The sequence below is a fragment of the Rhinolophus sinicus genome, chromosome 18 (assembly GCF_057876585.1).
Source record: "Rhinolophus sinicus isolate RSI-liver-muscle chromosome 18, RSI-T2T, whole genome shotgun sequence".
NCBI lineage: Eukaryota > Metazoa > Chordata > Mammalia > Chiroptera > Rhinolophidae > Rhinolophus > Rhinolophus sinicus.
Genome location: NC_142518.1, coordinates 86,324,137 through 86,351,963, shown reverse-complemented (window position 1 = coordinate 86,351,963; position 27,827 = coordinate 86,324,137). Strand labels below are relative to the sequence as shown.

Below are 27,827 nucleotides of genomic sequence, written 5' to 3'. Positions count from 1 at the left end.
TAAAGGCCCCACCTCCAAATACCATCACATTGGGGCTTAGGCCTTAACATATGAATTTTGGGGGGACACAACATTCCACCTATCACAAACTATAAAATGGGAGTAGTTACAACTACCCTCTTGCAGGATTTTTGTGAGAATTATATTGTGGAAATTACCAAGTATGAGGTTTTTAAAGATTGGAAACTTCTACTGCCACCGCTGTTGTTGTTCGTATCTTTCAATTAAAGTCATACTTTCTGAGGGGAAAACGTGTTTGCAACTGTCCTCTGCATATAACAATTTTAAAACATTTCTCCTTTACACCAAGATATGGGCAACTCCAATGTAGACAATAGGTAAAAGTGAACGGGAGGACCTTGAAGCTCCAACCCCCATCCTTAAGACACAATCTGTTGCTGAAGCACAATCTGAAAACTATTTCTTCAGTGGCATGCAATTCAAAGTACTGGGGAAACTTAAAATGTGATATTGAAAACAACAGCAAAATTATTACAAAACACTTGTATAGTTTCTGGTAAACCCTATATCATATAAATACTTATTCTGTGGTCAGTATGATGAAAACACTGCAATAGAGACTGCAAAGTATTTTTTTATGACTTATTTGCGACATACGGGAAAAAGTTGTGTTTAATGTTTACTTATGAAATTTTGTAAAACTTTAAACTTAAATTGTCACGTGAAAGAAATATTTTTGGAATGCTTTTCAGTCAGTATTCATGGAAAGTTTTTTACTTGTTTGAAAGACACGGTATTTTTTTACATTCTGCTCATGATATTAATGTGCTTATCTATTTATTGGTTAAACCAGTACTATGACAATAATGAATACTGATAACAATAATGAATATAACTTACTGAGTATCTTGTACCAGGCACTATACTCAATACTTTCTGTAGATTAATTTATTAATCTTTATAAAAATCCCTATGACATAGAATCTATTAATATCTTCATTTTAAGTTGAAGAAACTGAAGCACAGAGTAGTTAAGTAACTTATGAAATGTTCTAACTCGTGAGTGGCAGACCTGGGATTAGGACTTTGAACCCATTCTCTCATAAACACTAATTTTTTATTTTTATCTTTTACTTTCCTCTGTTGGATTGATTTTATTCTATTATTTTTGTCCCTCTACTAGTAATTATTCACTTTAGTTGTATTATTTTAGTAGATTCCTTTAATTTTTATCATCCTTATTTGGCTTAAAGTCTAAAATTAAACAACTTCTCTACATTTTCCTAAACAATAGATGAATCTTAGAATTCTTTAATTTGGATTATCCCCTCTTCACTTACATGTAATTATTATCCAGTATTTCAGTTTCACTTTTTCTTAATACACCAAAATGATTTATTATGTTTTCCACATTCATAGCTCATTTAGATTTATCCATGTGTTTACCAATTACTTTACTCACCACTCCTTTTTGAAGCTCACTCTTTCCTTCTAAATTTAGTTTTATGCTTCCTGAAGTACATCCTCTAATAGTTCTTTCAGCAATGGTATCTTGGTGGTAAATTTTCCTTCATTGAAGGAAGTTATCTTCATTTCACCCTCAGTGTTGACTAACACATTTGCTATATATACAAGAATCCAATACTGGCAATTTTTTTCTCTAAGCCTTTGGAAAATATTGCTTTATGCACAGTTAGGATCCTTTTGGTACAAGTAACAAAATATCCCAAAATAATGGCTTAAACAATAAATATACATGTTTTTCTGCCATAACAAGTAATCTAGAGCTCGCAATACCAGGGTTGATTAATTGAGCAGCTTAATATATCAGAGCACTGGATCAGCTTCTCTGTTACTCTTTTGGCTTTTCTGTTACAGTTGCTAAATGGCTAAAAACCCGGTGTATCATGTGCTCACAATGACAATATCCAAAGGCTGGAAGGAAGAGCAGATTTATCCTTGTCCATCTCTCTCTATTAGATAGGATAATCTCTCCTAGAAGCCTCTTTCAGTCTTCCTCTGAGCCAAAATTGGGTTGACATGTCCACCCTCTAATCTAGTTTCTGGTAAAGGACAATGAAATACTCTGATTTGCTTAAACCAGTAATGGAGCTCAGAGTGGGGCACATCTTTCATACTTGAACAACTAAGCGTTCTGTCAGCAATGCAAAAGGGGTTAATGGCTATTGGATAAGCAAACAACAATGCTTGCCACACATCGTATAGCTCCTATTGTACAATTAAGAAATCTGCTGTCAGTCTAATTATAGTTCCATTGCAGATAATTGCTCTTTATCTAGTTTTAAGTTTTTCTCTTTCTCTTTGATGCACTAACTCACATCATTCAACAGGCAGATGCCAAGATGGAATTAAATGGGCAAGAGTTTTTGGGAAGACTCTGAAGGATGAGGGAGAGGGAGCAAAAGAAGATGGAGAATCTTCAGGACATGCAGAATCTGACACCTGTGGAGGAGGAAAAATTGAATAGGAACAATTTCAGACTACATTGTGGATCCAGGAGAGTTTGGTCAGGCTGATGGAGAGTCCTAGAACCAAAGTTACCATTAAAGGAGTCCCCCATCCTGCAGGAATGACCTATATTAGTACCAAAACCATGTTTAGTCATTGGCTAGGAGTAGCCAATAGGACGTGGGGCCTCAGTATGAACCTAATACTGGATTCAGAAGGGCAGGAACTGGGGCTTTTAGTCAATTGTGCACCCATAGCAGATCTAAGTGGCACATTTTAGTGGCTGCCTCAGATGTTCTTCAGGTGTGGATTTACTTTTATTTATCCTGCTTGGGGATTGTGCTTCCTGAATTTGAGAATTTTCTCAGAATCTCAGATTTTTAAATCAATCTTAGAAAATTCTCAGTCATCGTTGTCTCTTCACATTTTCTTTAATCTCTGCTTCTAAAAAGCTTATTGGGTCTATATCATATTGTGTTATTCTATCTTTCATGACCCTTAACCTTTCTTTTAGATTTTTCATCTTTTCATCTGTCTGAACTGCGTTTTGTATAATTTCCTCAGATAAACACTCAAGTTTACTAATTCTAGCTTTATTTGTGCCTTACTTACTATTTAACTTGCCCTTTGTGTTTTATTTTCTATTGAATTTTACATTTGATATAATGTTTTTCAATTTTAATTTCTGTTTGTTCTTTTTAAAGTCTCCATGATACATATGTTTTGTTTTGTTTTGCTTTTTACAAATAATGCTTTGTTCTTATGTTTTCCATTTTTCCTTTAACTATTTTTTTATAATTTATTTTTTAAATTTATTGGGGTGACAATTGTTAGTAAAATTACACAGATTTCAAGTGTACAATTCTGTATTACATCATCTATAAATCCCATTGTGTCTTCACCACCCAGAGTCAGTTCTCCTTCCATCACCGTATATTTGATCCCCCTTACCCTCATCTCCCACCCCCCACTCCCCTTACCCTCTGGTAACCACTAAGCTATTGTCTCTGTCTATGAGTTTCTGTTTCTCATTTGTTTGTCTTGTTCTTTTGTTGTTTTTGGTTTATATACCACATATCAGTGAAATCACATGGTTCTCTGCTTTTTCTGTCTGACTTATTTCACTCAGCATTACACTCTCAAGATCCATCCATGTTGTCACAAATGTTCCTATATCATCTTTTCTTACCTCCGAATAGTATTCCATTGTGTATATATACCACAACTTCTTTATCCATTCATCTATCGAAGGACATTTTGGTTATTTCCATGTCCTTTAACTATTTTAAACATATGCCTTTTAACAGTCTCTAACCAATGGTACTATTATGTGAAATTCTCAAAGACCTAATCTTACAGTTTGAGTCTATTGACTTTTGTTTAAGGTGGACTGTTTTCTCATATAATTTTTAAATTTGGGTTGTGATCTCATTTCCAATTGCCTCTGCCAGAGCCTCTGGATACTTCTATACTAATGTCTCATAGTGGCGGTTGCTGGACCACACAGAGTGTAAGCTCAGTTCTAAATTCATGCATGATATAGGCCCATGCTCATGAATTCTCAGGAATGATATTCTATTGTTTTTACCCAGAGCCCAGTCTAGGGAAAACAAGATTCTTTCCTGTCCCCTTGTGCTAGTGAAAAGATATTTTTCTACTACACCCTTTTTTGAAGTGTAGCATTCTGAAGGTCCATATATGGGCAACATATGCAGGTCTCAGTTGCAACTCCCTGCCTCGTGAAGACCCAAAGCCTTATCTCCTGCTTCTTTCACCTTAGCGTTCCTTAAAACCCATGTCCTTAGGTTTCCACTTGCAGTGGAGCTGCAGCATCAACTCCTGGGCATGCCACTCTTGTTTAGAGTTTCCAACTTGGCTTCACATTCTGAGTTTTTCCCCCAGTTCTTCTTAGTGCCATTCTTCAATTTAAAGAATGTTCATCTAACATTTCTAGGTGCTTTGTAATATGAAAGTCTGTAGGTTTTCTAGTTTACTATTAATATTATTTCCAGAAGGTGAATTCTTAATTCCTACTCTACAGTGTCTCCCTGTAGTTTAGTTTCCAAGCATTAAACTTTGCTTGCCATCAATACATCTTCTCTTTCTAGTTTAAGAAATCGTGATTTTAGAAAAAAATCTTGATATCTCTGACTTCAGAGAAAACAGTAGTGTTTCCAGAGCAATTAGAAGAGGTCACAGACATGCTAGGCAGAGAGATACTTGGAAATGTTTTGATCAAGTTTTCCATTGTGTCACTGAAAGAAAAGCAGAGGTCTTTTTTAGAGAGAGTGCTAGAAAGACACATTGCTCCTTTTTTTAACATAGGCCATTATTTCAAGGAAATGGCTCTAAATGTTATGTTTTCTATCATCTTCTAAGAAACAATGAGGAAATGGGCCTACTATGACCTAGCTGGCTAGTTGTGTTAAGTTATAAAGTTTTATTTTATCAATAAAGCTTATTTTTCTTAAGAAGGTTTGTGTTCCCGAGTCCAGTGAAAGCTGGATTAAAAAGAAGATAGCTGCTATATTATTACTACAGATGCAAGGTCCCATCTAGTGGCAAATGTTCATGTAAACTCAGATCCATACAATTCACAAAAACAAAAATAGGTTCATTTTTTAATGTGTTGATAGAGAACGACATATCAGTCTTCCAACATCAGCTTTTTTAATTAAAAAATCTACTTTACAGTATGTTAGTATTGTTTTGGATTTCCTATAAAGGAGATTTCCAGTTGTAATCTACAAAGTAATTATTCTAAATTAGAGATTGACTTTTTAAAATGTTTACACCTTTTATATGCCATATAATAGGAACAAATTTTTGGTTAATATAATATAGTAAAATATCATAAATTTAAAGCTTATCATATTGATTGGGCCGAGCTGAAACTTACCCTGAAATAACTCATGAAATGGGTACCAAGAAGGTTGTAGACAGTTTATTTTACCTGCTTAAGAGCATAAACTATTTAAAACATGTTAAAAAGCAATAATAGGAATACAATAGACATTTTTGTTTTTGTTTAAATCAGTGACCCTAAGGGCCTCTATAGGACATTAGTAGTAGTAATATTGATGCAGTGCACTTGAAAGTAAATATCACCTATTTATATTTTAAATATGATTTGGACTTAATAATTAACATAACTTGACTCTCTGGATTAGGGTGAACTAATAGAATTTAAAAATATCCCTACCTGTTTTCTCAAATGTAAATATTTTATATGCTGAGGGAAAGCACAGTTTCTTTTTCTTAAGCTGTTTTCTTAAGGAATCATTACATTTTCATGACTGACACCTTTGGGTTCCATTTTTACTTAAAATTCCAAATTGGGCTGTTAATTTCTCTTCTCTTTTTCAAGCAATTCGTTGACCCATTCATTTTGAAGATGTGGTCAGAAACAAGGGATGAGTGGATAATGTTCAATTAAAACAACATGACTACACATAATTTAAATCATTCACTGCATTTTAAACTGACATTTAAGGATTACTCTGGACTAATTTATCCTGTCCTCTTCAGCCTACATATTTCTTCTATGCATTAATTCCTTCTTGAAATTAATGGAAATTTGGCATGTGGCAAGTGTACATGTTTCATGAAAAGAAAGTCTAGGACCTGTCATTTAATAAGAAATCTGCTTCTACCTTAATAGATATGTCTCCCTAATGCCTTCCACTATACCACAGCAGTGCAGGCAGGCCTTCCATTCCAATTTGAAATGAAACTATTTTTAAATTCAAAGTATATGTGGACTACCATGAGCAGAAGGAAGTAGTATCATCTATTGGACTGAAGATGGAAGGATTTTGAAATGTTATGCTTGGTGAACGTGACATAAAAGTAAATATTTCTATGGGCTGCATTATAAACATCATTATAACTCATATTTTCACTGACATACCAGTAAACCCTAGAAAACATCTTATTTATGCAATGAGCTTTAAGACTAGGACTTTAAATCAAAGGGAGGGTAATGGTTTTTCTAGGTAGGTTCTTCAGTGCCATGCACAATGCACTGGAGTTTAGCCTTTACCTTAATATCTACATTTTCTACATTTCTCTTAAATGAATAAGTATGTTTTATAGGTAAAGTGAAATAATTTTTAGCATCTAAAGCATTTCCAATTAGTTATTAATAATTTGCAAACACATTAAAAAACTATAGTATCCATGCAACGGAATACTATGCAGTTTAAAAGAAAAAAATAACAAGGAAAAATTTTATTCACTGAAGGAGCAATTTCAAGATTTTTTTTAGTGAAAAAACATGAGGTGTGAAAATGTGTATAAGTGTACTACATTTTGCAAATCAAAAGGGGGAAATAGTAATACATAATATTCATGTGTTGTGTTTTGGCATGAAAAAAATACTGGAAAGATGAATAAAAAACTAGTAAAAATGGTTACCTTATGGAGGTTGGACAAAGAATGGGGTAGAGAGGGAAAGGAGAGAAAATTAAATTCTCAATGTATATATGTATGGGTTTGGATTTTTTTTCAGTTTTGAAACATGTTTATTTAATGAAGTAGGGAGAAAAGGAACTTACCAAACCTAAAAGACTTTTATACCTACTCATTCTCCAGGAATATAAAAGTTTACATCTTGGACCTAGATTTTTTTTTTTGACTCTGCCACTAATTAGCTATATGACTGTAAGCAAGTAACTCAATTAATCTGTACTTCAATATTGTAAAACAAGGAAGTTCCAGTAGATGGTTTACAAAGTCCCTTCCAGCTCTAACATTTTATGACAGCATAGTATGGGTATATACAAGGTCACACAATTAAGTTCATGAACTTGTTGCAACAATGTTGCTAAAACCTTTTTTGGTATCAGAGGGATCATCCATTATGAAATTGTACCAACCAGACAAACAGTTAACCAAGTTTACTACTTGGAAGTGCTGAAAAAACTGTGTGAAAAAGTTAGACGACCTGAACTTTTCGCCAACAATTCATCACAACAATGCACCAGCTCTTTCTGTGAGAGAGTTTTTAGCCATTAAACAAATAACTCTATTGGAACACCCTCCATACTCCACTGATCTGGCCCCCAATGACTTCCTTCTTTACACGAAGATAAAGGAAATACTCAAAGGAAGACATTTTAATGACATTCAGGAAATCAAGGGTAATATGGTGACAGCGCTAATGGCCATTCCAGAAAAAAAGTTCCAAAATTGCTTTGAAGGGTGGACTAGATGCTGGTGTCAGTGTATAGCTTCCCAAGTACTTCGAAGGTGACCATAGTGATATTCAGCAATGGGGTATGTAGGACTTTTTCTAGGATGAGTTCGAGAACTTAATAGTTCATGTATGTCAACTTCTTAAGGACTGGACTTGTGTCTGAATGATAAAAATATTTATTGCTACTCCTGGGTTTTCTGTTTTGGCTAATTTGTTCTCCAAATAAAGTAATAGTTAAAGTTAAATTTCTTACTCAAGCAGATAAGGTGTACATTGAATATAAATTAAGTTTTAAAAACCCAAATTTACTGCTATGCTAAAGAGAATTTCTTTTAACTTTGGGCAAAAACTTTATGCAAATATTTTTAAAGATATAATATGTGTATTAACAAAGTTGAACTCAAAACATTGACTTTAATTGCTAATCATCATTTTGATAAGCTTCTGAGTCTTTATTAAATATGTGTTTGATATCCATTCTGTTTAAGCTTCAATTATTTAATTATAGGTCTCAATATTAAACTAATCATGCATATATCCATAGGTAGCTCACACACTTACAGGATAAAGTCATTAAAGAATCATTACTGTAAACTGACGTTGGCCTGAAATTTTTGCAGTTAACAGGGAAGTTGATGCTTGATGAACAATGCAATTAAAACTGGCAACAAAAGACCTAACTTGTCAGCCAAATTGCTTTTTAATAGTCAATGCAGCCATCACAAAACATAAACATTAAAGTCCCCATAGAAACATAAAGCTTCATGGTGAAACAATTCTAGAAAATGAACAATAATCACAGTATCTTGAGCTTTATTTTTTTTTTCAATTAAAGTTTATTGGGGTGACAATTGTTAGTAAAGTTACATAGATTTCAGGTGTACAATTCTGTATTACATCATCTATAAATCCCATTGTGTGTTCAACACCCAGAGTCAGTTGTCTTTCCATCACCATATATTTGATCCCCTTTCCCCTCGAGCTTTCTTTTAATAGATATGCACTCATTAAAAATATTTTGTTGGTTAGAATCAGAAGACAAAGTATATTTCCCTGAATAAGTCCTTATATATGTTATAGTAATGGTTTTATTTAATATTAGATAGGTATACTTTCTATTATTACCTAAAAATATTACACAAAATGAATTTTAATAACCTAAAATACAAAGTTCTGAATTAAGGGGTAAGAAAAATATACACTGTGACCTGCTAACAACTCAAACTATAAAACAATAATGAATTCTTAGTCATGCTGAAGTTTAAATGAAAAGGCAGGGAAACCAACTGTGATTTCCACAAGTAGCCTAAAAGCAATAGCCAACATTTAGACTTTTGAGGCTCTGGGAGTACAGTACTGAATATGTGAATGGATTAATCACCTAGATGTTTCTTACTATCCAGCAGTTGGATTTTTAGTGGAAGATACAAATTCAAATATTTTACTGAATTTTTCACCTTTGGTTCAGATGTTTCACACATAGAGACAAATGTGTTGCTATAAAAATCATATTGTGTGTTATGAATAATCTAATTTCTCCCTCTGTCATTACTGCTATGTTTTTCAATAAGCAAAGAAAGAAATTGTGAGGTTTTTATCTTTGTGAAATTATAACACAGGAGGAAACATCAAATGTCTCCTAGGAGAAATGCTTAAAACATCAGAGTTTTAATAGTATATTCACTTTTTTCCCAAATAAACATTTACTGAACACTTATTTTGTGTTAAAACAGTGTTGACCACTCTGGGAATCTGGAGATGAGTAAGACTTGGATACCATTCTAATCTTACTATTTAGTTGAAGGTTAAACATGTAAATAATCAACTGTAATACATGGGAGAAATGTGTGAAGAATTCAAATCAGGAACAGAAAAAATACTTCTCTCCCAGATTCACATATGAGTTAGGATTCCTTATCCTTCCATATACTGTTTTAAAGTATTCTGTAGCATAGATATTCACAGTAGAGTGCTCAGATGAGTGCTCAAATAAGTAGAATCCTAATACATTTATCTTTAGAATATCTGTCAATTAAATATCATCTTCCTCTACTATCAGAGAGTATAATTTCATGTGCTATGAGGGTATATTTACGCTCACACTTCTCTGGCTGTGGTTCCTCTGTTTTACCTGCAGAGGAAGTTAGTATTGTGTGTTTAAAAACAACAATTAAAAAAAAAATTCCTCAAAAGAGTGATAGATACATTGGGACTTCAAATCTATTAGATGAAACAGTGAGGAGAAAACCCTATAGGAGTATAAATAAAACTTTAATGGTACCATATCACAAAATATTTACTAACCCAACTATACATAACATTGCTTATCTTTTTTCTTTTTCTTAATGCGGTGATGACTACAATATGGAGGGGAAATTCTAGCATGTGGTTTATATCGCTAAACCACCATCTCAGCCGGTGGGAAAACAAAAATGCCTTGGTCTACATCATGCATATAATCAAATAAAATGATATCAGCAATTTGATTAAACTCTGGCTTGAACAGACCAAATCAGTCAGTTCTTCTGCCAGCATGTGGATCACAGAATAATAGATATAAATACAATTTTCTACCTCTAAATTATTGTTTTAATATTCAGGTATTTAGAAAAGAACAATGAAGGCTTCAGTGTGAAAAAACATTAGATATATAATAGGTAGATGATAGATAAACACTCTTATGACCTCATGTAGATTGCTATACATTTTTTTGTTGTTGTTGGCCAATGTTGTTCAAACTAAATAATATATCTCACATATTTAAGAAAGAATTGGGTTCCTATTATGACGTAGGCATTGTGTTGGGCACCAAGGATTCAAAGGTGAATAATATTATGGACTTCACCCTCAAACACATCACTGCCTATCTAAGAAAACCCACAAAAAGAAATAATTACAATAATGTTGTGAGATCTCTGATAGATAATTGCAATAAATTATGTGAGAACACAGAAAAAGGAATGGATGAAGGTGTCACAGAGCAGGTAACATTGCCAAGAAGAAGACTTGTGTTCATTCTTTAAGGCTTCATTGAGGAAGGTGGGAGACAATGGCATGCAAGCAAAGGAAGGAAGTGAAGTCCATGGCCTCTGTGAAATTGAGGGACAGGAGATAAAGCTGCCAATACTTATGTGCTCTACTAAGGATTTTGTAATATTACCTTATAGGCAATGAAGAGTCACTGTATTAATCGTAAATAAAACAACACATTGTAGATTCATTCCTTTTGATTATTCATTGATAATACATATAATTAAAAAGTTGTTAATGAATTCCAAATATATCAGTTATCTTTATTTTAGTAAAAATGAAATATTTGTATTCCAAGATATTATCTATAGGCAGTGTTTCTTACATTTTCCTGAATATATTAAGTCAGGTAAAGATTTTCTAAGATGATTTATTTATAAAACATGATTAGCATTTTCCCCATAAAAGCAAAAATAAAATTAGTATCATGCCTGTGTAGAAACCCTTAATTTTTTCAAATATCTTTTTTTACTTTTCCAATTACAGTTGACATACAATATTACATGAGCTTCAGGTATATAGCATAGTGGTTAGGCATTTATATAGCTTACGAAGTGATCACTCCGATAAACCTAGTTTCCACCTGACACCGTATATAGTTATTAAAATATTATTGACTACATTCCCTATGATATACTTTACATTGCCATGACTATTTTCTAACTACCAAGTTATACATTTAATCTCTTCCCCTTTTTAACCGATTCCTCCAACCCTCTCCAATCTATCACCCAAATAAATCTAGTACCCATCTGACACCATATGTAATTATTACAATATTATTGAATATATTCCCTATGCTATACTCTTCCTCCCCATGACTGCTTTGTAACAACCAATTTGTACTTCTTTATCCCTTCCCCTGTTTCATCCACTCCGAACCGCCCTCGCATATGGCAACCATCAAAATGTTCTCTGTATCTATGAGTTTGTAGAAACCCTAAGTTTTTAAATATAACATTCAAGCAGAACACTTAAAAGAGGTCAAACAATGAAATTAACCTATGTAATTAATATCTAACTCAAGATTGCCAGAAAATATATTTTTATTATCCACAATTATTTTAATGTTAAAACCAATAACATGGAGATATTTGGCATCATTAATTACTTTTGATCACCTTAATTATTTAATAGGTGACATTCAGTTTATTTTTCTCACCATTTCCCACATATGTAAATATATTTTACATGATAAGAGTCACAATTGAAACAAAAGTTTCAGGAAACAATTTTTACCTTTAATAAATAAAATATTTAATAAAATGTGAAATGATAGAGCTGATGCTCTACGATGTATTCTGTTCTATTCCATTTTTTTAAAACGCTGGTCAAAATTCGTTTCATAACCCATCAATTGGTCATAGCCAAAAGTTTGAAAAACATTGTTATAAATAGAATGCTTAAAAGAAAACTGGACCCGAAATCAAAAGAATACTGGACTAGAAGATGCTGAAAGACTTGAATTGTTTTCATAGGTTCTCTTCACTACTTACTAGCTCTGTGACCCTGGTAAATTCAGTTAGATTCTCTGTTTTTTGATATACAAAGTGAGGATGATGTTTTACTTATATGTCTCAGTCTCCTGTTGAAAGAAGTAGTTCAGATAATATATTTCTTTTTTTTTTCCTTTTTTTTTGGGTAATTTCTTTTTTTTAATTTATTTTTTAAATTTATTGGGGTGACAATTGTTAGTAAAATTACATAGACTTCAGGTGTACAATTCTGTATTACATCATCCATAAATCCCATTGTGTCTTCACCACCCAGTCAGTTCTCATTCCATCATATATTTGACCCCCCTTACCCTAATCTCCCACCCCCCACTCCACTTACCCTCTGGTAACCACTAAACTATTGTCTCTGTCTATGAGTTTCGGTTTCTCATTTGTTTGTCTTGTACTTTTGTTGTTTTTGGTTTATACACCACATATCAGTGAAATCACACGGTTCTCTGCTTTTTCTGTCTGATTTATTTCGCTCAGCATTACACTCTCAAGATCCATCCATGTTGTCACAAATGTTTCTATATCATCTTTTCTTACCGCCGAATAGTATTCCATTGTGTATATATACCACAACTTCTTTATCCATTCATCTATCAAAGGACATTTTGGTTGTTTCCATGTCTTGGCCACCCCAAAAGAAGCTGCAATGAACATTGGAGCACACGTGTCTTTATGGATAAATGTTTTCAGATTTTTTCGCTGGATACCCACGAGAGGGATTGCTGAGTCTTATGGAAATTCTATTTTTAATTTTTTGAGGAACCTCCACACTACCTTCCATAACGGCTGCACTAGTCTGCATTCCCACCAACAGTGCATGAGGGTTTATTTTTCTCCACAGCCTCTCCAACACTTGTTACTATTTGTCTTGTTGATGATAGCCATTCTGACTGGGGTGAGGTGATAGCTCATTGTGGTTTTGCTTTGCATTTCTCTGATGATTAGTGATGTTGAGCATTTTTTCATATGTCTATTTGCCATTTGTATGTCCTCTTTGGAGAAATGTCTCTTCAGGTCATCTGCCCTTTTTTCAATTGGGTTGTTTGTTTTTTGTTGTTGAGTTGCACGAGTTCCTTGTTTATTCTGGATATTAGCCCCTTATCGGAGGCACTATTTGCAAAAATCTTCTCTCATTCAGTGGGTGGCCTCTTTATTTTGTCGATGGTTTCTTTTGCTGTGCAGAAGCTTTTAAGTTTCGTATAGTCCCATTCGTTTATTTTAGCTTTTACTTCCATTGCCATTGGAGTCAAAATCATAAAATGCTCTTTGAACCCAAGGTCCATAAGTTTAGTACCTATGTTTTCTTCTATGCAGTTTATTGTGTCAGGTCTTATGCTTAAGTCTTTGATCCATTTTGAATTAACTTTGGTACATGGTGACAAATAGCAGTCCAGTTTCATTCTTTTGAATGTGGCTATCCAATTGTCCCAGCACCATTTATTCAAGAGGCTGTCTTTGCTCCATTGCATGTTTTTAGCTTCTTTGTCAAAAATTATCTGTCCATATTTATGTGGTTTTATTTCTGGGTTCTCAATTCTATTCCATTGCTCTATGTGTCTGTTTTTCTGCCAAAAACATGCTGTTTTGATTATTGTAGCCCTGTAGTACAAGCCAAAGTCAGGAAGTGTGATACCTCCATTATTGTTCTTTTTTCTTAAGATTGCTTTGGCTATTCGTGGTCTTTTGTGGTTCCAAACAAATCTGATGGTTTTTTGTTCTATTTCTTTAAAATATGCCATTGGGATTTTGATGGGGATTGCATTGAATCTGTATATTGCTTTGGGTCATATGGCCATTTTAACTATGTTGATTCTTCCAATCCATGAGCACGGAATATCTTTCCATTTCTTTGTGTCTTCTTCAATTTCTTTCAAAAATGTCTTATAGTTTTCTGAGTATAGGTCTTTCACATCCTTGGTTAAGTTTATTCCTAGGTATTTTATTCTTTTTTGCTGCAATTGCAAAAGGAATTGTTTTTTACATTTCTTTTCTGAGATTTCATGGTTAGTATATAGGAAAGCAATGGAGTTTCGTACATTGATTTTGTAGCCAGCAACTTTACTGTATTCGTTGATTGTTTCTAACAGCTTTTTGGTGGAGTCTTTAGGGTTTTCTATATGTAGCATCATGTCATCTGCAAAGTGTGATAATTTAACTTCTTCATTCCCAATTTGGATGCCTTTTATTTCTTTCTCTTGCCTGATTGCTCTGGCAAGGACTTCCAACACTATGTTGAAAAGCAGAAGTGATAGGGGAAAGCCCTGTCGTGTTCCTGAACATAGAGCAAAGGGCTTCAGTTTTTCTACATTAATTATCAGATTAGCAGAGGGCTTGTCATATATGGCCTTTATTATGTTAAGGTATTTTCCTTCTATACCTATTTTATTAAGTGTTTTAATCATAAATGGATGTTGTATCTTGTCAAATGCTTTTTCTGCATCAGTTGATATAATCATATGATTTTTGTTCTTTATTTTGTTTATGTGATGGATCACATTGATGGATTTGCAGATGTTGAACCATCCTTGTGCCCCGGGGATGAACCCCACTTGGTCGTGATGAATAATCTTTTTAATGCATTGTTGTATTCGATTTGCTAGAATTTTATTTCGGATTTTTGCATCGGTATTCATCAGAGATATTGGTCTGTAGTTTTCTTTTTTGTGCTGTCCTTACCAGGCTTTGGTATCAGGATAATGTTGGCCTCATAAAATGAGTTAGGGAGTACTGCCCCTTCTTCAATTTTTTGGAAGAGTTTGTGCAGAATTGGTATTAGATCCTCTTTGAAGGTTTGTTAGAATTCACTAGTGAAGCCATCTGGTCCCGGACTTTTGCTTTTGGGAAGGTTTTGGATGACTGATTCAATTTCGTTACTGGTGATCGGTCTGTTTAGATTTTCCAGTTCTTCATGGTTCAGCCTTGGAAGGCTATATGTTTCTAAGAACTTGTCCATTTCTTCTAGGTTATTGAATTTGGTGGCATATAGTCCTTCATAGTATTCTTGGATGATCCTTTGTATTTCTGTGGTGTCCGTGATAACTTCCCCTTTTTCGTTTCTGATTTTGTTAATCAGTGTCTTCTCTCTTTTTATCTTAGTAAGTCTAGACAAGGGTTTGTCAATTTTGTTAATCTTTTCAAAGAACCAGCTCTTTGTCACAGTAATTTTTTCTATTGTCTTTTTGTTCTCTATTTCATTTAGTTCTGCTCTAATTTTTGTTATTTCCTTTCTTCTGCTGACCTTGCGTTTCACTTGTTCTTATTTTTGTAGTTCTTTAAGGTGCAACACGAGGTTATTTATTTGTGAGTTTTCTTGTTTCTTGAGATAGGCCTGTAATGAGATAAATTTCCCTCTTAAAACTGCTTTCGCTGCATCCAAAAAATTTTGGTAGGATGTATTTTCATTGTCATTTGTTTCTGTGTATCTTTTGATCTCTCCTCTAATTTCTTCTTTGACCCAGTCCTTCTTTAAAAGTATGTTGTTTAATCTCCATGTATTTGTGTTTTTTCCCGCTTTCTTTTTGCAGTTGATATCCAATTTCAAAGCCTTGTGATCAGAGAATATGCATGGTATGATTTCAATCTTCTTAAATTTGTTGAGACTGATTTTATGTCCCAATATATGGTCTATCCTTGAGAATGTTCCATGTACACTAGAAAAGAATGTGTAGTCTGATGTTTTAGGATGAAGTGCTCTATAAATGTCAATTATGTCCATTTCATCTAAAGTGTAATTTACGGCTGATATTTCTTTATTTGTTTTCTGTTTGGCTGATCTACCCATAGCTGTAAATGATGTGTTTAGATCTCCTACTATGATTGTGTTTGGTCAATTTTTCCCTTTAGTTCCATTAGTAGTTGTTTTGTATATTTTGGTGTTCCCTGATTTGGGGCATAAATATTGATGGTTGTTATATCTTCTTGTTATATAGTCCCCTTCATCATAATGAAATGTCTTTGTTTGTGTCTTGTTACCTTCTTTATCATGAAGTGTGTTTCATCTGATATCAGTATAGATACACCTGTTTTTCTCTGGATACCATTTGCTTAAAGTGTCAATTTCCACACTTTCACGTTGAGTTGTATTTGTCTTTGAGGCTGAGATGTGTCTCTTGAAGGCAGTTTATGGTTGTGTTTAGTTTTTTGATCCAATCTGCTACTCTGGGCCTTTTAATTGGTGATTTCAGTTCATTTACATTTAGGATGATTATTGATATGTGAGGATTTCCTACTTTCATATCTTTAATGGTATTACTGTTCCTCCATTGTTTCTTTGCCTCTTTGTTGCTGTCTGTTAATCAGTGTCGCGGTATTGTATGATTTTTTTCCCCTCTGTGTCTTCTTTTTTTGTTATGTATTTCAGTTCAGCATTTTTTTGAGTCCTTACCATGAAGTTCATGTAAAAGAAACTTTCATATTTCAGTATTTGATTTTATTCAGCATGCTTCCTTTCTCCATTCCCATTTGCTGGTTCAGAATTTTTGTTGTTTAAATTTAAACATTCACTGTATTTTTGTTCATACCTAATATTTCTTATTACTGATTAATGACAATATTTAATACCTAAAGAAACATATTTAGTTCTGCTAAAAAGCTTGTTTTGAAAATATTAAATTGTTTTATGCTCTTGGTATATTTGAGAATAATTTCAATGTAACACAAATTTTCATTTGCATATGTATGATTTCCATCCGTTAAAAACACTGGGTCAGGGATTTCCAGAAAAATGGCGGTGTGAGGTGAGCCTCTGTAAAGCTCCCAGGAATTTACAAAGAATTGAACAACAAAAATTCCACAAATGACTCCTTGCACAGCAGAGAGGCAAGATGCAGAGGCCCACTACCGACTGAAATCACCTACAGGTGGGAGATTCGTGCGAGTGGAGGGAGGAGGAAAGGGAGAAGTGAGCGGAGACGGAGCGGAGCGGGAGCAGGACGCCGAGCTCGCTGCTCCCCGGAACTACCGCAGCTGTGGGAGAGGGAAGAACTCGGAATGCTAGGGCTCCGCCACGGCTCCACAGGGCAGAGGGGACAGCATATAACACGGCTGAACACAACACTCACGGCAGAGACCTCGGAGAAAAGACTGAGGGAAAAAGGCTGAAAACGGTGGTTTAAGCCCTCACTGCAAAGCAAAGAACGAAGCCTTAGGCACTGAGACTAGCCGCCCCCTACCTCCCCTCCCAGAACTCGCCCCGCCCCCACCTGCCCGGTGCTAGAAGCGAAACAATAGCAGTGTCAGCTCAAAAGAACAGAAAATTTGCTGTTTTGAGAACTGTGGACCGCAGACACAAATTCACAGCCCAACAAGTTCCAGCAAAGGGGAGGGAACTGTGGAAGCAGGACCCGCTGTGGTGGTGGTTGCCGCCATTGCTCTGGGCCACCTCTTACAACTCACCCCGCCCCTGGCCACACCTATCTGGGCGGATCCCTGCAGGAGTAAACAGAACTGCTGAAACATACGGGCTCTGAATCAGGAGCTGGAAGAACTTTGGAACATCAAAAGCTCTCCGCATACCCACCGGGATACTGCACCCTGTGACCTAGATGAACTATTAACAGAGGAGAAGCCTGTCTCCCAGGGAATCCCCCCATTGTGTGAGAAGCAGGAATAGTGCAGAGAAAGCATAGCACTACTGTGTGGGAGAAGAAAAATAAGTTGCAGTTGGAGAAATAATAAAACATTCTACCAACAAGTACTGCAAAACAAAAGAAAGACATCTTCCTATCAACCTGTTGCAGAAGTCACACCTGTAGATGTCTAGGAAGAGAAATAGTAAACCAGTAATCACCATGAATAACCAAGGCAACAAGATAGCTCAGAAAGAAAGTGAAAAATCTCGAGAGAAGGCATTTAAGATACAGAAATATGTGACTTAAATGACAAAGATTTCAAGATTGCAGTTCTGAAAAAACTCAACGAGATACAAGAGAACAGAGATAGGCAGTTAAATGAACTCAGAAACGCAATCAAAGAACAGCATGAGCATTTTACGAAAGAGATTGAAATTTTAAAAAAGAACCAAATAGAATTTCTGGAGATTAAGAACTCAATAGAAGAAATTAAGAATGAAATAACCAGCTTAGGTAATAGAGTTGACCAGATGGAGGAAAGAATCAGTGACATCGAAGATAGAAACCTGGAAATGACACAGATGGAAGAAGAAAGAGACTTGAGACTTAACAGAAATGAAAGAACTCTACAAGAACTTTCTGACTCCATCAGAAAGAGCAATATAAGAATAATGGGCATACCAGAAGGAGAAGAAAGAGAGAAGGGAACAGAGAATATATTCAAACAAATTGTCGATGAGAACTTCCCAAACTTGTGGACAGAACTGGACCCTCGAAGCCAAGAAGCAAATAGAATACCTAGTTACCTCAATCCCAACAGACCTTCTACAAGGCACATTGTATTGAAGCTGTCTAAAATCAATGACAAAGAAAGAATCCTCAAGGCAGCCAGGGAAAAGAAGATGGTAACTTACAAAGGAAAGCCCATTAGATTATCATCAGATTTTTCAGCAGAAACTCTACAAGCCAGGAGGGAGTGGAACCAAATATTCAAACTATTGAAAGAGAGAAATCATGAGCCAAGAATAACATATCCAGCAAAGATATCCTTTAGATATGAAGGAGGAATAAAGACCTTTCCAGACATACAGAAGCTGAGGGAATTTTCTAGTACACGACGTGCACTACAAGAAATACTAAAGGAGGCAATTCGACCACCATCAACAGGGACAATTTGTGGCAACTAATACATAAAAAGGGGGAGAGTAAAGGCCTGAACCGGAATATGGGAATGGAGAAAGTAAGCGTGCTGAAGAAAATGGAATACTCTAAATATCAAACTTTCTTTTACATAAACTTAAGGGTAACCACTGAAAATAAATCCAGAACTGAAATATATACTGAAATAAAAGAAGAAACAGAGGGAAACATCATAGAATACCACCACACAGAAATAATAGACAACAACAAAAAGGCAAAGAAACAATGGAGACACAGCCTTACCTGAAAACTAAAGACAGAATGACAGGAAATCCTCACATATCAATAATCACCCTAAATGTAAATGGACTGAACTCACCAATAAAAAGGCACTGAGTAGCAGATTGGATCAAAAAACTAAACCCAACCATATGCTGTCTCCAAGAGACACATCTCAGCTACAAGGACAAGCATAGACTCAAAGTGAAAGGGTGGAAATTGACACTCGAAGCAAATGGTACCCAGAGAAAATCAGGTGTAGCCATAATGATATCAGATGAAACAGACTTCAAGGTGAAAAAGATAACAAGAGACAAAGATGGACATTTCATAATGGTGAAGGGGACTGTACAACAAGAAGACATAACAGTCATCAATAGTTATGCCCCCAATCAGGGAGCACCGAAATACACCAAGCAACTACTAACAGAACTAAAGGGAGAAATTGACCAAAACACAATTATACTAGGGCACTTAAATACATCATTGACAGCTATGGATAGACCATCCAAATAGAAAATAAATAACGAAATAATTGCCCTAAATGACACATTAGATGAAATGGACATAATTTACATTTATAGAGCACTTCATCCTAAAACATCAGACTACACATTCTTTTCTAGTGTACATGGAACATTCTCAAGGATAGACCATATTTTGGGACATAAAATCAGTCTCAACAAATTTAAGAAGATTGAAGTCATACCATGCATATTCTCTGATCACAAGGCTTTGAAATTGGATATCAACTGCAAAAAGAAAGCGGGAAAAAACACAAATACATGGAGATTAAACAACATACTTTTAAAGAAGGACTGGGTCAAAGAAGAAATTAGAGGAGAGATCAAAAGATACACAGAAAAAAATGACAATGAAAATACATCCTACCAAAATTTTTTGGATGCAGCGAAAGCAGTTTTAAGAGGGAAATTTATCTCATTACAGGCCTATCTCAAGAAACAAGAAAACTCACAAATAAATAACCTCGTGTTGCACCTTAAAGAACTACAAAAATAAGAACAAGTGAAACGCAAGGTCACCAGAAGAAAGGAAATAACAAAAATTAGAGCAGAACTAAATGAAATAGAGAACAAAAAGACAATAGAAAAAATTACTGTGACAAAGAGCTGGTTCTTTGAAAAGATTAACAAAATTGACAAACCCTTGTCTAGACTTACTAAGATAAAAAGAGAGAAGACACTGACTAACAAAATCAGAAACGAAAAAGGGGAAGTTATCACGGACACCACAGAAATACAAAGGATCATCCAAGAATACTATGAAGGACTATATGCCACCAAATTCAATAACCTAGAAGAAATGGACAAGTTCTTAGAAACATATAGCCTTCCAAGGCTGAAACATGAAGAACTGGAAAATCTAAACAGACCGATCACCAGTAACGAAATTGAATCAGTCATCCAAAACCTTCCCAAAAGCAAAAGTCCGGGACCACATGGCTTCACTAGTGAATTCTACCAAACCTCAAAGAGGATCTAATACCAATCCTGCACAAACTCTTCCAAAAAATTGAAGAAGAGGCAGTACTCCCTAACTCATTTTATGAGGCCAACATTACCCTGATACCAAAACCTGGTAAGGACAGCACAAAAAAAGAAAACTACAGACCAGTATCTCTGATGAATACCGATGCAAAAATCCTAAATAAAATTCTAGCAAATCGAATACAACAATGCATTAAAAAGATTATTCATCACGACCAAGTGGGGTTCAACCCCGGGGCACAAGGATGGTTCAACATCCGCAAATCCATCAATGTGATACATCACATAAATAAAATAAAGAACAAAAATCATATGATTATATCAATTGATGCAGAAAAAGCATTTGACAATATACAGCATCCATTTATGATTAAAACACTTAATAAAATGTGTATAGAAGAAAAATACCTTAACATAATAAAGGCCATATATGACAAGCCCTCTGCTAATCTCATAATTAATGGAGAAAAACTGAAGCCCTTTGCTCTACGTTCAGGAACATGACAGGGATGTCCCCTATCACCTCTGCTTTTCAACATAGTGTTGGAAGTCCTTGCCAGAGCAATCAGGCAAGAGAAAGAAATAAAAGGCATCCAAATGGTGAATGAAGAAGTTAAATTATCACTCTTTGCAGATGACATGATGCTATATATAGAAAACCCTAAAGACTCCACCAAAAAGCTATTAGAAACAATCAACGAATACGGTAAAGTTGCTGGCTACAAAATCAACGCACAAAAGTCCATTGCCTTCCTATATACTAACAATGAAATCTCAGAAAAAGAAATACAAAAAACAATTCCTTTTGCAATTGCAGCAAAAAAGAATAAAATACCTAGGAATAAACTTAACCAAGGATGTGAAAGACCTATATGCTGAAAACTGTAAGACGTTATTGAAAGAAATTGAAGAAGACACAAAGAAATGGAAAGACATTTAATGCTCATGGATTGGAAATATCAACATAGTTAAAATGGCCATATTACCCAAAGCAGTATACAGAATCAATGCAATCCCCATCAAAATCCCAATGGCATATTTTAAAGAAATAGAACAAAAAAAACATCAGATTTGTTTGGAACCACAAAAGACCCCGAATAGCCAAAGCAATCTTAAGGAAAAAGAACAATAATGGAGGTATCACACTTCCTACTTTGTCTTGTACTACAGGGCTACAATAATCAAAACAGCATGGTATTGGCAGAAAAACCGACACATAGACCAATGGAATAGAATTGAGAACCCAGAAATAAAACACCATAAATATGGACAGATAATTTCTGACAAAGAATCTAAAAACATACAATGGAGCAAAGACAGCCTCTTCAATAAATGGTGCTGGGAGAATTGATTAGCCACGTGCAAAAGAATGAAACTGGACTGCTGTTTGTCACCATGTACCAAAGTTAATTCAAAATGGATCAAACACTTAAGCATAAGACCTGACACAATAAACTGCATAGAAGAAAACTTAGGTACTAAACTTATGGACCTTGGGTTCAAAGAGCATTTTATGAACCTGACGCCAAAGGCAATGGAAGTAAAAGCTAAAATAAACGAATGGGACTATATGAAACTTAAAAGCTTCTGCACAGCAAAGGAAACCATCGACAAAATAAAGAGGCCACCAACTGAATGGGAGAAGATTTTTGCAAACAGTGCCTCCGATAAGGGGCTAGTATCCAGAATATACAAGGAACTCATGCAACTCAACTGCAAAAAAACAAACAACCCAATTGAAAAATGGGCAGAGTACCTAAAGTGACATTTCTGCAAAGAGGACATACAAATGGCAAATAGACGTATGAAAAAATGCTAAACATCACTAATCATCAGAGAAATGCAAATCAAAACCACAATGAGATATCACCTCACCCCAGTCAGAATGGCTATCATCAACAAGACAAATAGTAACAAGTGTTGGAGGGGCTGTGGAGAAAAAGGAACCCTCATACACTGTTGGTGGGAATGCAGACTGGTGCAGCCACTATGGAAGGCAGTGTGGAGGTTCCTCAAAGAATTACGAATAGAATTGCCATATGATCCAGCAATCCCTCTCCTGGGTATCTACCCAAAAAATCTGAAACATTTAGAGATAAAGACACGTGTGCTCCAATGTTCATTGCAGCTTTGTTTACAGTGGCCAAGTCATGGAAACAACCAAAATGTCCTTCGATAGATGAATGGAGAAAGAAGTTGTGGTATATATACACAATGGAATACTATTCGGCGGTAAGAAAAGATGATATAGGAACATTTGTGACAACATTGATGGATCTTGAGAGAGTAATGCTGAGCGAAACAAGTCAGACAGAAAAAGCAGAGAACCATGTGATTTCACTGATATGTGGTATATAAACCAAAAACAACAAAAGAACAAGACAAACAAATGAGAAACCGAAACTCATAGACACAGACAATAGTTTAGTGGTTGCCAGAGGGTAAGGAGGGTGGGGGGTGGGGGGTGGGAGATGAGGGTAAGGGGGATCGAATATATGGTGATGGAAGGAGAACTGACTCTGGGTGATGAACACACAATGGGATTTATAGATGATGTAATACATAATTGTTCATCTGAAATCTATGTAATTTTACTAACAATTGTCACCCCAATAAATTTAATAATAAAAAATACTGGGTCAATTCAGAAAACTGTATACAGCAGAACGAGACTCCTAGCAATACACATCATGCACAGATACGTACATACATACACCTGAAAAACACTTACCAGCTATCATAGTTCACCACATGTGCTTTTAGAACTTTCTGTTTTGATTCAGGTAACCCCTCTTCCACCACTTCACAATAACTCGTAAGTTGCAACCATTCTGACACCCACTTTCACAAGCAAACTTCAGGTCTTCTGTCCCAACCGTGTTTTCCTATAAATTCTTTGTCTATGCAGGACTTTACATAGTGCCATGAGCTTTAGAAATGCAAACACTGCCTTATAACTGAATTGAATTTGTATGCTAATGAAATGAAAGCAGCAAAGCACCCTAATGGACAACCTGATAATTTCCTACATTGTGTTTTTGAAAAATACTCTAAGTTCTGGTGGAAAGTTTCTGTAACATGTGATACAAAATAAGGTGTATTTTTTTCTTTTTTTTTTAAATTAAAGGTCATTGGGGTGACAATTGTTAGCAAGGTTACATAGGTATCAGGTGCACAATTCTGTAATATATCATCTATATATCACATTGTGAGTTCAAAAAAGAGAAAAAGGAAAAAGCTATGCATGACAATTTTCTTCTCACACTTACCTTTTGGAGACAAGGGCAATGTTGTTTCTAAAGGCTTACACTTCTGTAAACAGCTCTGCTACACTTAAAATGCCTTGGACTTGACAAACTATAAGACAGTTTGGAACAATCTTTTCCACCAGGAGAGATTTTTCTTACCAAGTTATTTTAAGACCTCGAATATAAAACTGGCTCCTATCCAAGTATATTATGTGAATTGGACCTTTCGATCAAAAACTTAATTTCCTTTCAGAAAGCTTTATAAGTATTTCTGGGTATCCACATTTGCATAATCACTACTCTCCTCACCTCCCTTCTTCTTTGCATGTCTCTCAGGCACAGAAATATATGGTTGCCAGATACACTTGGAAGTGAGTGAATGTGACTTTTAACCCTTAGAATTGGTGTTGTAGAGCTCCTGATATTGAACCCTAATGTATTTTTCATTAGGGTTTAATGTTAAGAAATTCTATTTCATGGAGCCCAAGGATTAAATTACTTCATTTGGGAGGGAACAAGTGCATTCTCCACTTTTTTCCTGAGGTGAAAAAAAGAATGATGCTAAGATGATTTGCATTTCATAAGGGCTTGTGATCTGGATGTATTCCACTCAGAGCAACAATCCAATATTGTGAAACCTTTTAAAGACAGTTTTTAACAAGTAGGGAAGTCTCTGGATATTTAAAGTATGTAAACAAAAATACAGAATAAAAGAATAAAATAAATATAAATCAAAACACACGCACTATATATATGCATGCATTTAATAAAAATACATGTATTTATATATACATGTATTTAATATATACATGTATTTAATAAAAATAAAAATACAAAGCAGTTCTACCTGTAGCAGAAGTGGTATAATATAACACTACAATTGTAGCTTTTGATGAAGTAGAAATGAAGTAGAATTTTTTATCATTTTTTTCATAATAATAAGGGAGTTGGAAAGATTTTGAGGAAATCCAGTAAGCAGTAAATCCTGATGACAATGAGTGAATTTTTTTTCTTTTGAACAATTGTAATGAATATAAGCTGTCTTTCTTTTGAACAACTGTAGTGGCAGAAACGCTACTGATTAGAATAATAGATGTCCTATGTATCATTTGGAGATGTTATGAACCAAAGACCTAAAATTGATTCCTTTTCTTTTTCTATCTCTGGACTCCCACCCTTTGCTTCATTTCCCCATGTCATTAAGTTCATGGATTTAGATGGCAAATCTGTAGAGTGAGTCACTGCTGCTCTTTTCATGTCTTGGAGGGGCATGATTTTAAGCACCCTTTTCAGGGTATCACTGTCTTTCCCCATAGTTCTTAGAGAGAGTCCACTGACAACCCCAAAGGGGAAATCTACTGCTCTGTGAACTATCAAATAGATATCCAGTAGCTACATCAGAATGAAAGAGCCAGAGGAACACTGAGGATGGACCAGTTTTTTGTCAATAAAAGCTTTTAGGAATCTTACTCTGTACCTAACACTGTAGTCATTGTTATATGGCATACAAGAAAAATAGATAATTTTGCTCTAAGAAACATGAGTATATTTTGGAAGATAAGACAAAAACACAGGATATCAGTGTAATGCTGTAAAAGGCAAACTCAGTTCCCAAATTTATGATAAGAATACTAAGTGTTAAAGTCAGAGAAAAGAATCATATTTATTCTCTAGAAGAGTATAATGGAAAGAGTACTGGGCTGGGAATCATGAGACACAGGCAGGCAAATTCACACAAGTTGAATGACTTTGAACAAGTCACTTGACCTTTCTGAACCTTGGGTTCCTCATCTGTAAAATGCAGAAAAGAGGACGGAGGGCTGAAGTGATCCCTATGGTTATTTCCAGTCTTAAAGTTTCATATTTCTACTACGTTCAATAAACAAATACCACTGACATACTATGGCCAAGCACAGTTTACATGAATTAAACTTGTTTAAAAAAAAAGATGGTTATATTCATTTTACAAATGAGTTAAATGGGTTAAAGCTTCAAAATAGCAGAGGCAGAACTCAAACTCAGGTTTGCAATACCCCAAAATTATGTGCTCTTTCCATTCTCCTGTGCTGCACAGCGTTACAAAACACTTTTTTGTACATTTTTTCTACATTTAAAGAGGTATGATCTAAGATGTAAGCTCACTGATAAATCACTGCAATGCAATGTGGTATGTCATAAGTGAAAAATCCAGAAAATGTGGGGGATTTTGTGTCTCTAAATCTTGAGGTGAAAAAAGAACTTGCATGACTGAGATCTGCAATGCAGTGAATGGAGCACTAGCCAGAGTCAGGAGATGTGGGGTCTAGTCTTGGCCTTGCCACTCATTTGCCAAGTGTCCCTTGACAAGCAATTCTCTGAGCACTGGTTTTCTCATCTGCACAATGAGACGATCTCTAAGGTCCTTTGCGTCACAGCATTCAATGCTTTTTGAGTCCCAGGGTGGAAAGCATATTTCTGGTTATGGTTATGAGTATGAGCCCAGAGGTTTAAAAGTATTAATGAGATGTTAAATAGTTATGATGATTTTAGTGGATATGGGATTTGGGCTGGGCCTGGAATAATAGAGGTGATTCAGAAAATTCATGAAGTATTTGTTTCTTTTAAATACACAAGGGTAGCTAACTATCTAAAGAAATTCTTTGTATAAAATGAATGATCTCTGATCCATTCCCTATCTTTCGTACAATTCTGTTGTTCATATAGTATGTTCATTTAAAGGGAAATCCATCCATACTAGAAAACACAATTAAGAATTTGTCATGCTCTTGGGGCACTAGTATCATTTTAAATACAAAAACCATATCAGTATCTTCAAAATTCAAATTTGAGGTGGAAGGACTGAAATAAGTGATTTGTGTGTGTGTGCGTGTGTGCGTGCGTGCGTGAGTGTGCGTGTGTGTGATCAGCCACTGCAAAGTGAGTCTCCCCACAAAAGAGCTGAGTTTAGGGAGGTATCAAAAGCCTCTGGCATTTTTCTGCTTTTCAGTTCTCAGTCATTCGGGAGGTGGGACAAAGCAATGCTCTATGCAAAGTTTATCCAGACCATGCTGGTATTACAAATCACTTGACATCTATTATGTTTCTCCTGTGGAAGAGAGGTGGCTATCAGCTATAGTAGCGATTTCTTTTCAAAGGGGTTTAATTAGGGTATTTCTCATGGGGTAAATTCTAACTCACTGTCTTTACTTGTGCCTACCAGGCAAACAGTGGGAAAATACCAAACAATAGCAACAAAAGAAGTATGAGGACCTCTGTCCCAGGATGCCCCCTCTGCAAACAGGCAGGAAAAAAAACAAAACATTTTCCCTGCTTCCCTGTAGCTAATATGGCAGAGCTTCTAGAAAGGTGGCAGTGGGCTCTGGGAGCAGACTGTGCTTTGCATGGCCATGGAAATTATATATATATATATATATATATATATATATATATATATATATATATATATATATATATATATGTATATATGTATATATATATACACACACACATACCAGTGGTGCCAAAAAAATGTATACACATTTTAAGAAAGGAAAACTGTATTAAAATTGTAATATTCAATATATACTGATAACAAAAGATGAATACAAGTCACGTTTAACTTCTGCAATTATGAGATGCTCAAAGTGGTTACCCTCAGTGTCCAGACACTTCTGATTATGGCGAACTACTGCTTGAGCAACGTTGATCTAAGTGTCCATTTTACACATTTTTTGGCATCCCAAGTATATTAACATGAACAAACTTCTTTTAGCCTGTTTTTTACAAGTAGCACTCTGAGTAGGGGTAGCTGGCAAAGAGATTAGTTTCACGCAGTTGAGTTACACACTTTTGAGCTGTTTTTCTGAAGTATGGATTTGCTCCCATGTAGGCAGGCTAACATCCTTTTTTGAGGTAAGTCAGAAGGTAGCCTTATAGTT

At 35.1% G+C, this 27,827-nt stretch overlaps 1 protein-coding gene across 8 annotated transcripts in view; it reads left to right on the top strand.

Moving 5' to 3' along the window:
* Positions 1-27,827, top strand: part of TENM1 (teneurin transmembrane protein 1) — a 1,194,370-nt gene that overhangs the window by 647,617 nt on the left and 518,926 nt on the right. The window lies entirely within an intron of this gene.